General features: G+C 39.2%; 1 protein-coding gene across 3 annotated transcripts in view; it reads right to left on the reverse strand.

Annotated features, from left to right (window-relative positions):
- LOC123318393 (dynein axonemal heavy chain 8-like) overlaps positions 1-14,607 on the reverse strand; it is a 1,393,903-nt gene that overhangs the window by 259,454 nt on the left and 1,119,842 nt on the right. The window lies entirely within an intron of this gene.

The following is a 14,607-nucleotide window of genomic DNA, read 5'->3' on the forward strand; positions in this document are numbered from 1 at the left end:
GATTAATCATATTACCTGATTCAACAGTACTGCAATTATGGTCTCGATATTCTTAGAAATAAATAAATACATACACCAGTCGAGAACGAGTTTGCGCACGAGCGACAGCGAGGGCTGGAAAAAAATTCGACACTTACGAATAACAGCTCCATCTCTTAAACGTCAGCAAAAAAATCTCGGTCAATTTGTCAATAGCGCTCTTAATCGCTATGATAAGGTAATTTTATTTTATTTTATTCGGAGACAACTATGCAACAAATAATACTCTGAGTTCATACAATTCATTAGATGAAATATTCACATATGATAATTGAAAAACAATGGAATATATGATTGACAAATCAGTGAAATGAAATCTTTAATGAGCTGAAATGCCCCAAATTAGGAGGCTTTCAAGCACTTCATGAGAAAATCATGTCTCTTCTTTGGTACGACATCGTACGTGATCAGAAAAGATTCATTCTTCGAATTCCTGATAGTCCAGTTTCTCCAAAATTATTCCAACCATAAACACTATAAAGAACCATAAGAACAGGCAATTTTTTCATTCTTCTTGTCCTCTTTTAATTTATCCCGATGCACTTGAACTAAGGCCTTGTACACATGAGAGCGTTAGACGCCGCGTTTAGCGCTCGTACATGTGTACGCTCAATGCAGTCTAGTAACTCGAAGGCTAAGCCTTAGTACACATGAGGGCGTTAAACGCCGCGTTGAGCGCGCGTTTGTAGTTGTAGTTTTACGAGCGCTAAACGCGGCGTATAACGCTCTCATGTGTACAAGGCCTAAGGCTTTGTACACATGAGAGCGTTAGGCTTAGTATACATGAGGGCGTTAGACGCCGCGTTGAGCGCGCGTTTGTAGTTTTTACTTCGACCGTCGCGTTTGCAGCAAAAAGAAAGGAAAAACAAAAAGTGCGAACAGACTTATAATTTTTCAGGGCTAATTGCGACTGTGTGCTCTCCTGTGACTGTAGAGTCCCAACCGTGACCTACATATCCTACCACACTCCGGGCATGGATAGTCACCAACCAGATCTGGCCGTCGCTGTATCCTTCTCGAGTCTCCATTATAACTGTGTACCAAAGACCTCCACTGTGACCTGTGCAACGCTAGTTGTTCCCAGTTATGATTGGCATTAACTGATTTTAGGGATTGATGTAGTGTATCCTTAAACCGCTTGTACTGGCCTCCTGGTTTCCGAACTCCCTCAGTGAATTCGCCATATAGAGCTATTTTGGGGAGTCTTGTTTCTTGCATCCTCAGAATGTGGCCGCTCCATCTGAGTCGGGCCCTCGTTACTTGAGTCTCAATTGTTGTACAACTCGCGCGCTGCAAGACTTCTGCATTCGAAACTTTGTGGAACCATCTGATGTGCATTATCTGTCTTAGATGACGTTGTTGCGTTTGTTCAAGCTGTTTAATATGTCGCCTGTACGGCGTCCAGCTTTCGCTTCCGTAAAGAAGCGTTGGGAGGACGACTGCCTTGTAAACAGCTGTCTTGGTCTTCAGATTGAGGTCGTGATTTTGAAACACTCTATCCTTCAGCCTCCAGAATGCCCGTGATGCCGAATTGATACGGTTGTGTATTTCCGTGTCAAGGTTAGCCCTAGTATTTATGAAGCTTCCCAAGTATTTGAACTGCTCGTCCTGTTCTAGAGTTTCATTCTCCAGGCTGATATCTGTTGGAAGGCTTTCTGGCGGACTAACCAGGATTTTGGTTTTGTCGATATTGAGTCTAAGGCCTAAAGCTTCGTATATATGTTTATAGGTGTCCAACATTATCTGTAGATCCTTCGAGCTGCAAGCGATAAGTGAACAGTCGTCTGCATATTGAAGTTCAGTGATAAACTTGGTACTGGTTTTTGCTCTGGGGCGCTTCAGGTTAAACAGGCCTCCATCAAATCTGAATCTTATCCCAACACCTCTTACAGGCATACTCATGTCAGCAATCATCGACACAGTTATGGCGAAAATATTGAACAGTAAAGGCGCTAATACGCAGCCTTGTTTTATTCCAGAGTTGGTTGAGAAATGGTCGGTTGTAGAACCATTATGCTGTATTCTAGCGGTGTTGTTGGTATGAAGCCTTTCACAAACTGCTAAGAATTTTTCGGGTACTCCAAGACGTGCCATGATTTTCCATAGCGCTCTCCGATTCACCGAATCAAACGCCTTACTTAGATCGATGTAGGCTGTGTAGATCCTTGATTGTTGTTCACGGGCCTTCTCTTGCAGCTGTCGCAGTGTGAAAATTAGGTCCACCGTACCTCGATTTGGTCTAAAGCCGCACTGGGATTCAGGCAATAGCTTCTCCAAGAGTGGAACCAGACGATTAGCCATAATCTTCTAGAGAATTTTACCGGCCACACTAAGCAACGATATGCCCCTGTAGTTGTTGCAATTCGACGTATCGCCTTTGTTCTTATAGAGGTTGATAACTAAAGCGTCTCTGAAGTCTTGTGGCACATCTCCCTGTTCCCAGATCTTGCGGAATAGTGTTAGGGGACTATTGACAATGTCTTCATCCAAGGCCTTGAATATCTCCGCTGGAATGCCGTCTAGACCAGGTGACTTTTCATTTTTCATATTTTTAATCGCACTTGATTTCCGACATTGAGATTTCGTCATCAAGCGATGTCATCGGACTATACGCGGGGAGCAGGTCTAAAATGGACAAATTTCTATCATCAGTTAGAATAGCTCCATTAGTATCTCTTATAGGAAAGTTAGCTTTTCTGCTTGGACCATAAACAGTTTTAATAGCTTCGAAAAAACGCCTGTAATCATGGTTATCGGCGTAACCTTGTATTTCCCTAGCTTTTTCTTTCCACCAGCTGTCCTTGATTTTTCTTATTTCTTGACGGACCTCGCATTTTATGTTTTTAAAACATTTTTGGGCTGCAACATCGCTAGGCTTGTTAATTGCTGTTTTCATCGCTTTGTGTTTTCCTCCGGAAGGGGTGCGATATGAGTTTCTTTCTCGGCGAACCAGTCTGGGGATTTTCGGGAGCGTTCTGTGCCCAGTATTTCTTTCGCTGAATTTGTAAGAGATGATTTGAAGCGAAGCCAATGACTCTCAATGTCGTCGTCATAATCCGGTGGTGTTAGGCTATCTTTGACGGCAGCTGTGAAGCTTTCCTTTGTAGAAGGGTTTTGTAGTTTGGGGATTTGGAGGCGCTCTCTTAGTAACTTTGGCCTGCGTTGGTATTTTGGGAGCATTGAGATCTTCATTCTCGAGATTACCAGCCTATGATCAGTCCAGCACTCCAGATCTGCTCTGGGTTTAGTGACCAACACCTCTTTGAGATCTTTTCTTCTCACGATCACATAGTCGAGAGTAAGCCAATGCCCTGAGCGCGGGTGGCGCCAGGTCCCCCTCGAATTGGGTCTCGTAATAAAGAAGGTGTTCGTTATACAAAGATTGTGTTCTGCACAAAGAGCCAGCAGACGTTCTCCGTTCGAATTAATGCTATATGTGCCGTGTTTCCCTATTGTTCCCGGCCATCTGTGTCTTGTGACATCTGCCCACTCTGGCGTTGAAGTCTCCAAGGAGGATAATTCGTTCCCGTTTTGGGATTTTACTCAATGTAGCAACGAGTGATTAGTAGAAAGTGTCCTTTGAGTTGTCAGAGGAGTTCAAAGTGGGTGCGTATACTGCAATGATGTTCACAAACGTGTTGTTTGCTGCAGGAAAGCGTAGAGTCATTAAACGTTCTGAGATGCCAACTGGATTTTCGGTTAGTTTGGCGGCCAGGTTTCTAAAGGCAAAGCCTACACCATGTTGTCTGATTTGGCCTTCTGGTGAGCCCTTCCAAAAAAAAGTATAAGCATGTTCTACCAAGCTACCTCCGCCCGAGAAGCGTGTCTCGCTTAAGGCAACTATTGCAATGGATGTTCGTTGCAGTTCCTTATCGATTAGGGCAGTACGCCCCTCTGGTCGGTCGGCCTTGGGGTTGTCTAGCAAGGTTCTGACGTTCCATGCTGCAAAAGCTATGTGCTTTTCATTGGTTGTTGTACGATGATTCACTCGCTCAGGCACCCTCCCCCGGAGATCCGAATGGGAGGGTATTTTACCTCCGGATACATTTTGGCCTGTTCGACTGATCCATCTTTTTGTAGGAGCTGCGTTAGAAGGTGTTCAAAAGTTGCACTGGTAACGCTGTCAGTGCAACTTTGGTTGCGGTTGCGACTAGATTATCTTGTGGCACAGGTAACCTGAGACGACAAGGTCTGAGACGTAACTTAAGCAACGCAGAGAGCCATTTCCTGCTCAAGCCAATTTTTGGGCTAGGTGATTGTGGAAAACAGAGATATACCGCTCATGTTCGGTCGCCAGAGCCTCGTTAGTAAGAACAGGGTGCAACGCGAGAAGGTGAGGTTGGCATTTGAGAGGAGAGGCTATAAAACGCATCCTTCCCCCTTGCACCACTACTAAGCCTTAGGCTATGTACACATGAGAGCGTTAGACGCCGCGTTAAGCGCGCGTACGTGTGTACGCTCCAATGCCCAGTCTAGTAACTCGAAGATCGAAGTGAAAACTACAAACGCGCGCTCAACGCGGCGTCTAACGCCCTCATGTGTACTAAGCCTTAGGCACACAACAATATTGCCCCACAATGAAAACTCATAATAAAATGATCAAACAAATTTGAATTCGTAAGTTGATCATTTGACATATCAATTTCACGCACAAGCGCATAATCAAAGATTAACTTAGTCTATGCTAAGATGTCTAAAACACTGGTGTGTGCACTTGTCACTTTTTGCAAGCATCAACATTTCAGACAATCGAGGATATGGGATCAGTTTCGTGGCGGCGCCACCATGTCATTTGCTTTCTATCCTTGTTCTACCAAAGGAAGTTCAATGATACTCTGTCGTTTTATTTTGTTTTGCGTTGATATCGAATATCGATCAATGAGTTCAAAATATAAACTAGCCCATTTTCTCAGCTGTTAAGGAATATTTGTGATTTACAGTTTAATTTTCGTTGTAAAAACAAATCTGCCAATATTTCAACACTATGGAGTATTTACAATTCTTCTTCAAGATAATTTCCGTTCGACAAATTGAATTCGTTAGGGTGTTAATATGATTTCAATAATACACAGTTGATTGGTCAAATATCCAATAAATTCAGTTTACGGAAAGGGAATTTTCACTACATCTACTCAGGAAGAATATTTGAAGAACAGACTCGAATAGATTTATGTATTTCTGATTCTCAATACACGATTCACATTATGTATTTCCAATACACTTTCTTTGAAATATTGCTGAAGTCGCCATAAAACTTAGCTATGTATATTATATCCGTCCCGAATATTCGTTCATCTCAGTAGATAGGCAACACCGGTTTGAGCGCAAAAAGGGTAGTTTTTACATGTAAATTCTCATAAGGAATTCTTAGGTCAATTTTGCAGAAATCGGTCAATTTTGAAAATTATGTGAGCTTATGAAGCTCGATCGAAATTGTTCAAATACGTCAGTCAGCAGTAGAATATCAGTTTTCATGTAGAGATCGCTGTATTCACCCAAATTCTGACATTTGAATTTATTCCACACAAGTTGTGCTCTCTCATATCTTCTTCGTGGACATTTCCTACCATCTAGATGTCTAAAACTCTGGTGTATTCACTGATTCGATTTTGATTTTAATTCCGTATGGATATGGGATCAGTTTTGTTTTTCCCACTGTAGGTAGCGTTGTTTAGAATTTGACAGAGCATTGTCAATTGATATTTGAAAATAATTTGAATACTTTACTACTACGACTTACGAATATGTTGTGTTTATAAGCGATTATTGGTGTGTGAAAATGTATTAGTTTCGAGAAAGGGATGTAGAACATTCATTTATTCAACATGTCGTTCAGTTTTCTGTATGGACAATCAAGAACTACAGCTAAGAATTCGGTGTTGTTGGAATTTGAGGCAGAACCAAATCAGATGAACGAACATTCGGGACGGATATTGCTAAGTTTTATGGCAACTTCAGCAATATTTCAAAGAAACTGTATTGAAAATACGTAATGTGAATTGTGAAAATGTATTGAGAATCATAAATACATCCATCTATTTGAGTATGTTTTTCAAATATTGTGCATGAGTAGATACAGTGAAAATTGCCTTTCTGTCAACTGTGTTTTATTAAAATTATATTGAATAAACCCCCTCACGAATTCAATTTGTCAAACGGAAATTATGTTGGAGAAAAATAGTAAATACTCCCTCGAACCTTTATTCGATAGTGTTGAAATATTGACAGATTTGTTTTTACAAAGAAAATTAAACTGTAAATTACAAATAATCCTTAACAGCTGACAAAATGGGCCAGTTCATATATTGCACTCGTTGATCGATTTTCGATATAGGTATCAACGCAAAACAAAATAAAACGAGAGATCATTAGATTTCCTTTGGTAGAACAAGGATAGAACGAAGCAAATGACATGGTGGCGCCGCCACGAAACTGATCCCATATCCCCGATTTACTGAAATGTTGATGCTTGCAAAAAGTGACAAGTACACACACCAGTGTTTTGGACATCTTACTAACATCCAATTTGTTATAGAATGCTTGAATAGGTGGAAGAGAAATTTCATCGAATCGGTCATAGGAATCGATATAATCATATAGCATTACCCCTTTGTTCGTAAGAAGACTGATATGCTCTTCAGATTCCTCAGAAAATTGTGTTTTCAAGTTCGGAAACTCCTCTAAATAGGACGCCAGTTGGTCTAAAGAAGAAGCCATGAATCGGAAACAATCAATGAATCGGAAATTAATGTGATAATCATCATAGTGTTTAGTGAAACTGATATATTTCTCTTTGGTTATCGGAAACAAATCGATTTTCCCTTCCATTCTTGTGACAATATCCTGTATCAGAAAATCAGCGTTACATCCACTCAGGTTGTGAAATACTACAGGAATCATGTGACTATCCTTATAATTTATAATACATCCCTCATGTGCTGCTCCACGGTAATTCTTTTCGGGGATAAGATGATAATGATCTCTTACTTTTTTATCTTCAGGTTTGAACATTTCTTCACAAATATGACAGTGAGTTGCCTTCAATGCCTTCCTAAATTCGACTTGTTTTGGCGTCATATCGATATCCTAGGGACATAAGAAAACTGAGTCAACGTCTCCAGCAAATTTATTCATCTCATCTGCTAACCATTTCATTCAATTGGGACCGCGATAAGAACGGTAAAAACTCAGAGAATCATCATATGAACACTTTACATAGTATCCTACAGCTGCAGCTTAATGTTCTTGATAGTTGTTTTTAGTGTTAGTAGGTTTTAGTAGGCTCTCCAGATCTGCATAAGTAATGAAAGGTGTCTTCTCCTTGTTTTATGATTTTTGAACTTAAGTGTATTGTTTCCTATCTCACGCATCTATCTTTATAGCTGTTTCATTCATGTTTCCACAATCCTCTGAATAACTTTTCAGTTTTTCTTCTCATCGGAAATATCGTAGACATCTATCACATAAGAATTTCTTATGCTCTTCCTTGCTCAATTGCCTCAATACCAGACGAGAGAGAATTTTGATCAATAAATAATGGTATCGCACTGAAGTATCATCGTTTGAATAATGATCTTGTCTAAGTAGTAAGTTGATATGTTCTTTTGATTTTATTTTTTGTTAGGTATGTTGGCAATGTAGTGAAGTTCTTCTTTTCCTTGTTCAGAATATAAACATTAATGGATATCTGGCTTTGTTTTTCAAAGTTGGGTATCTGCTTCATTGTCATCGGAAATTGAACCTTTCAACTTCAAAATTTTGGTATTATGAGGATACTTGGATAATCGTTGGGGGTCCTTCTCAACAGGGTGTAATGCAGTCATCACAGACTATGCGAAACATGCTTCATCGTCGTTTTTCACATTGATACGAGCCTCTTTCCGTTTTATTTGAGGAGGAAATTCTATGTATGAGCTTCCAAGTTTGGGTGTGAACTTGTTTATATTCACCCCTAGGTTGACAATATTAACCAGAGCCCATCCGCTATCACGTTCTTGGAATTCCTCAAGATCTTTGAGAATTGATACCAAGACATTTCTTTTGAATCATTCAGTAATATTCGTGTCTCGGTAAATAGGTGAATTGAATGTTGTGAAGTATTTATATTCCTTTTGAATTTTATTGGCTGTTGAAATCTGAAACTCTCCACGAAACAACAAATTGACCTTAACAGCTTCATCCTTCTTCAATGCATTCAAAATTCTTCGACGAAATATAGCTTCACAGTCCATCAGAAAATCATTAGGCTCCTTATGTTTCAGGTTACTTATCACACCAGTTCTTATTCTCGAGTCGAATGCTGATAATGAATCATTCCAATGGACTCTGTTCCAAGCAGTTTCCTTTCGTCTACTCAGACCTGCACCAATTCGTTGTTGTTGTTTGAATTGCTGTTTCAATGATTTTATAGAACGGATCTGAGCTTAGAGTTGCTGTTTTCCTCCAATAGAAGTACAACCTCGCAATTCCCGATACAGCTCCCTTACTGCTCTCGTACATTCCTTCATACCTCTTATTGCATGCTCATAATCAGAAGTAATAATGAATAAAACCACTAACGACTTTATTAGTCGAAGACAATTCTCTATGTTGAACATTTTCGATACAACTGAAACAAAATTTCCATGTCAACATTTTAAATATTCTCATAATCGGATACAACACACGAGAATAGCCGAAGATTTCCGAAGATAGCCGCAGATTTCCGAAGATAGCCAAAGATTACCGAAGATACAAAACGTACACAAAAACGGATATAAAGCGGATATACGAAGTGAATATAAAGCGAGTACACAACACAGTTAAGCTGTCAGCTACAATACAGCTCCAGACAGCTAAGCTGACAGTTGTTATGAAGGGTATAAGCGGATACAAAAAGGATACTTGTGGAATATATAAAAAAGAATTCAGTCTACTCAATAACTTGAGCAGGCATCTAAATGTATATAAAAAATTGACCTCTCTTGTTTTGTATGCAGGAAAAAATCACTAGGAATAGTACTTTGAAAAAACACCTTATCAAGAAACATGACGGCATTCATGATACTCTGAGAGAAAACTATGGAAAGATCTATTAGAAATATGAAGTGTGGTAGACCACAGGATGTAGAAGGTAGTTATCCAACATCAAAACTAGATGTTTTCATGAAGTTAGTAGTGGTAAATATTTTACCGCAATAAATGAAATATGGCGGGCGATATAGACGTATGTAAAGTGTGCTCCGACAATTTTATAGTAAATTCGAAGTCTGCAACCTGTAAATTATGTAAACTTAAGTTTCATCTTATGTGCGTGAGTATCAAAGACACGATGCAAAAGTTTTTAGCAGAAACTAGCAATGTATTTTGGTTCTGTAATGAATGCAAAGTGAAGTGTTTACTTTTTTTGGAAGATGTTGATAAAACCGCCGTAATCCCGTCAAACAACGAGATTCTGTTGGCGAAAGAAATTGAATACCTGAAAAAAGAGATCACACTAAAGGATCAACTGTTAACAGAGAAAACCTATGTTAGTGAAGTGCAGAAAGCTCTTATTGTAAGTTACGAAGAGAAAATTAATAATTCTACCAGTGAAAAGGATGTAAACAAACGTCAAGGACAGTCAGGTCAAGATGAGAATATCTTTGGTCAGGTGCAGCGAGTGCAAGCAACCCAACATACAGCAGCGAGTTCCAGGGTACTTGGAAACACTGCCACGTATGCGTCGACTGTCTCTGTAAAATCTGGGATGTCTAAAAACAAAAATCAAAACGACAACAAAAGTGCGGACGCCTCCCTTCTTGGAACTACCACTGGAGCCGTAAATACAGCGGATTTAAATCCCAACAGCCTCAGATTTATTCAGAAGGTGAGGGCACACATGATGGTTTCGTACAACAAAGAAAACGGACCAGAAGATCCCGACGGTTTTTGGTTGGAAAAGATGATGGTGCTAGTGTACAGGGTGTACCACAGATTGTCTCACTGCATGTGTCTCGGTTGAAACCTACTACACGACCAGAGGATTTGCAAAAATTCTTGGCGAAGGCCTTTCCGGAGGTGACTTGTGAGGCTCATCAGTCGAAGCATCCGGAGCATTATGCGTCAATTAAGGTCAATATCCTTAAGGAAAACTTGGTGAATGCCTGGAAGAGAGAGATATGGCCTAATGGGGCGGTTGTATCTCCTTTTTTTGCCAAGAGGAGGATCCCAAGACAGGAACCGGATCCACAATAAAAACACCATCTAGATCACAGTCAGTGCTCTCCGTTTATTACCAAAACGTCCGAGGACTAAGAACGAAGACTGACAACCTGTATTCTGCCGTTGTGGTTGAGGACTATGATATTGTGGCATTCACTGAGACATGGCTTTGTGATAGTATCCACAGTGAGGAACTTTTCGACCGGAGATACTCTGTGATAAGATGCGACAGACAGGTCCAGGGATGTACCAGGGGAGGAGGTGTCCTCTTTGCGATAAAGAAAGGTATATGTTACGAAATTCTTGATGTACACTGTGATTATGAATGTGTTTTGCTCAAAATGAAATTCAAAAATTCTATTTTCTATTTATGTGTTGTGTATATTAAACCTAACTGCACTCTTAATTATTTGGAGAAATTCTTAAACTTGTTTGAGGATATTATATCAGATGCTGATACAAAGTTATTATTGTTAGGTGATTTTAAAGATCATCTGATGCAGCAATTTTTGAGCCTTTTCGATTTAAGACAGATCAATTCTGTTACTAATTTCATGGGCAGGAACTTGGATCTTGTTATCACTAATCTTAATTTAGGAGTTTCAAGGTCGGAAAGCCCTCTTTTAAATGAGGACGCTTATCATCCGGCACTGGATATTTCTTTGCCCGTACACAGGGTGTCCCACGTAGAAACATACACAAATGAATACGAATACAATTATGCAAAGGGGAATTTTCTACTACTTTTCAATTTACTGAAGGAGAGTGACTGGTCTGGTGTTTTGACTTGTGAGAGTGTTGATCAGGCTTTGGATGTCTTTTACTCTTACATGTATAGATGCCTGGACGCGTCGGTGCCTAAGTACAAAGTGAGAAATAAAATACGTAGGGATAAATATGCTCCTTGGTTTACTCCCAGTCTCATTCGTAAGATTAGAAGAAAAAATCACCTACATTCTCTTAAGTGTCAGGTTAAGGCAAGTTTTGCCATGCTTGATGAGTTCAGGGCTTTAAGGCGTGACATCAAGTCCCAAACTAAAATAGAATATTCAAATTATAAAAAGAACATTGAAAATAATATAAACAGTGATCCTAACACTTTCTGGTCATTTGAAAGAAATCAGGAAGTGGTGGTATACCAACAGAGATGGACTTTGGTGGTGAGGCGTTAACTACTAAGCAGAACATCGCAGATGGCTTTGCGAATTATTTTCAATCGGTTTATGAAGGAGATTTACAGGGGCAGATTCCTACTTTTCACGGAAGTGGGTTTGATTTTCCTGATGTTACTGATGATGATATTTTGTCCACCATAAAAAGTTTGAAACCAATTTTTAAGGGATGTGCCAATTTTCTGCTAGCTCCTCTAAAATATATATTTAACCTCTCTCTACAACAAGGGTGCTTTCCAGATAGGATTAAGGAGTCGATTGTCACACCAGTTTTCAAGAAGGGCAGAAGGAATAATATAATGGATTATCGTCCGATTAGTCTGTTAAACAGTTTGGGTAAAATCTTTGAGAAAATCATCTACAGATCAATTTTTTCGCAGGTGTCTGACAGGATCTCTTTTTGCCAGCATGGCTTTCTTCCTGACAGATCTACTATAACAAACCTCTGTATTTTTTGTGAACATGTGTCGAATGCAATTTTGAATAATCAACAGCTGGATGTCATCTATACTGACTGTGCTAAGGCATTTGACAAGGTTGATCATGGTATTTTGATTCGGAAACTGAAGAGTCTAGGCTTCTCTGGTAGATCCTTGAGACTGCTAGCTTCATACTTATCCGGCCAACGGCAGAGGGTCAAAGTCGGAAATATATTGTCCTTTTTGTACATTGCAACATCTAGAGTGCCTCAAGGAAAAAACGACTGGTTCTGACTACATACCCTCATACTAGTATCTTGGGTCCGCTCCTTTTCTTGATATTCATCAATGATCTGCCTGAAAGTTTGGTGGGGTCTGTCGGATTGCTCTTTGCAGATGACTTCAAGCTGTTTCGGACTGTAGGTGGGGAGTGTGATGCAGCTGCCCTTCAGAGGGATCTGAATTTGGCACTGGAGTGGTTTAGGAGGAACAAGATGACTGTCAGTGGAGAGAAATGTTGTGTTGTGTCGTATGCCCGAAAGGTGAATGTGATGGTTGAAGATTACCATGTGGATGATATTAAAATTAAGAGATGCGATGAGGTTAAAGACTTGTTTCAGTCCGACTTTAAGTTCAACAATCATTATAGTTACATCATAAATAAGGCTTATAAAATACTCGGATTTGTTATACGGAACAGTAGAGAATTTAATGTTGAAACTACTATTAAACTCTACACAACCCTTGTGAGACCTCATCTTGAATATGCCGCCAATGTCTGGTCGCCAACTTGCTATATCCATAGCAATGAGATTGAAAAAGTGCAGAAGCGATTCCTGCGATATATCCATGTTAAAAAAAATGGAAGTTATCCATTTATGATTTCCTATCGGTCTATGTTGTTAGATTTTCACCTCTGCTCTCTTGATGTCCGGAGGAGGACTCAAGCTGTGATATTTATACATAATATTGTAAATAATTTGTGATTGTATTGTGATTGTCATCTTATTAACTTCATCAAGTTTAGAGTGCCAAAGATTAATCTGAGGATGTTATCTTGTGACCTGTTTTGTGTTGACAGAAGGAGTCCATCACCTATCACTCACCTGCTGGGCGTTTGCAATGCGGTGTTGTCAGAGGGTATAATTCGCGATTTTTTTAACACTAGCAGGAAAGAAATTAAGCTCAATTTGTTGCTGCATCAGAAGGAAAACCCAATTTAATGTGATATTTTGCTACCTTATACATCTGCTTTTGTTGTCTTTTATTTGTTCAAATGTTTGTTGTTGTTATATTGTTAAATCTTATATTTCTAGATTGTGAATTCAGCGAAATGTTGAAAACCTTTGCATGTAATTACCTTTGGTGTATGTAAAGTGAAGATGAATAAATAAATAAATAAAATGATATAGTCGATGAGTCGCGTACTTTGCATAGAGAAAATAATATTCTCGTCTGAAAAAGTACTATTTTTGTTGGAAGAACTATGAGAGCTTGGTGTCATTTATTAAAATGATAGTATTAGACTAATAATATGATGTATGATTCATACTTTTCTGATAAATATTGAAACTAACAATTGTATATTTTAATTAATAACATATATCTCAAGCATTCACATGCAATAACTCATATCAGTCTTCAAGTCAAGTATTCAATTTAATTTGCTTGCAACAATTTTGTGATTAAAACACAGAGATATGGAGATTGGTCTCAGAGAAGTCCTTGGACTCAGTAAATCTTCATATAAACTCATCTATAATAAATATTTATATAAATAAATAATGAGAGATTCAACGGCTTCTCCGGATTCTTGGGCTTACGTAAATCTATGAGATGATATAATTTTATCTAAAGATTTTTTTCTGAATATCAGATACCTACTATTTCTCATTTTAACAATAAATCTATCGAGGTCAACCAGGCGGTTCTTCAATAGCCATCACATGCAACAATTTTCCTACTTACACATTTATACCTAGTATATAGCAAATGACAGTCCACTGCCTACTTGGCCCTCGTAAGAGTTCTCTAGTGTGCTTTCGTTAATCGTTGACCACCCTTTTATGCCTCTTAAGCGGAACCTCTATCAAAATCTATATGAACATAATCTGAATGTTTTATAGCCAGACGGCTCTCAAGATTTTAAGACACTACACAGAGATCTGATGTTTAGATTATTATTATTAATTGATCGCAAATGAGTTTTCGATCAACTTCAAATGATTTATTGATATTGAGCAACTGAACAGTTGAAAAGGCTCTTACCTAACCCAACTGGCTTAAGTCGAACTCTGATGAATCTCCACTGGTCTGGTAGCAGAAAGGGGGCTCCTAAGGGATGGGAAACAAGGAACCAACCCTCCTTCTGTACTTAGCTTCGTGGCACGATAGAGGCTGATCAAGGACACACGGCACTTCACATAAAGTTGCTCAATATCACTTTGGTTCACTCAATATATAGAGATGATATATATGGTGCGATGATTTCGGCGATATATAAGAAGATAGAATAGAAGAATTTAGGCTTTTGCGAGAACGATTTCGGCGCGTCCGGCGATTATACAAATTAGCATTAGTTTTCGTGACCGACAGATGACAAAGTTTTTCTTTCGTCGGCGCCTGACAAGCCGGAGTCAGGCAACCCTACTCACCATCGACCATGCCACCCGCCCTGAAGCCTCCTTCAGTAACATGAATCGAAAGGAGTGAACAGACGAAAGAAGCCAGCAACAATCTACTGAGTTGGAAGAGAACACAATTTAACGACTGGTCGTCGAATTGTCCCAGAAGCA

The sequence above is a fragment of the Coccinella septempunctata genome, chromosome 1, assembly GCF_907165205.1.
Source record: "Coccinella septempunctata chromosome 1, icCocSept1.1, whole genome shotgun sequence".
Taxonomy (NCBI): Eukaryota; Metazoa; Arthropoda; class Insecta; order Coleoptera; family Coccinellidae; genus Coccinella; species Coccinella septempunctata.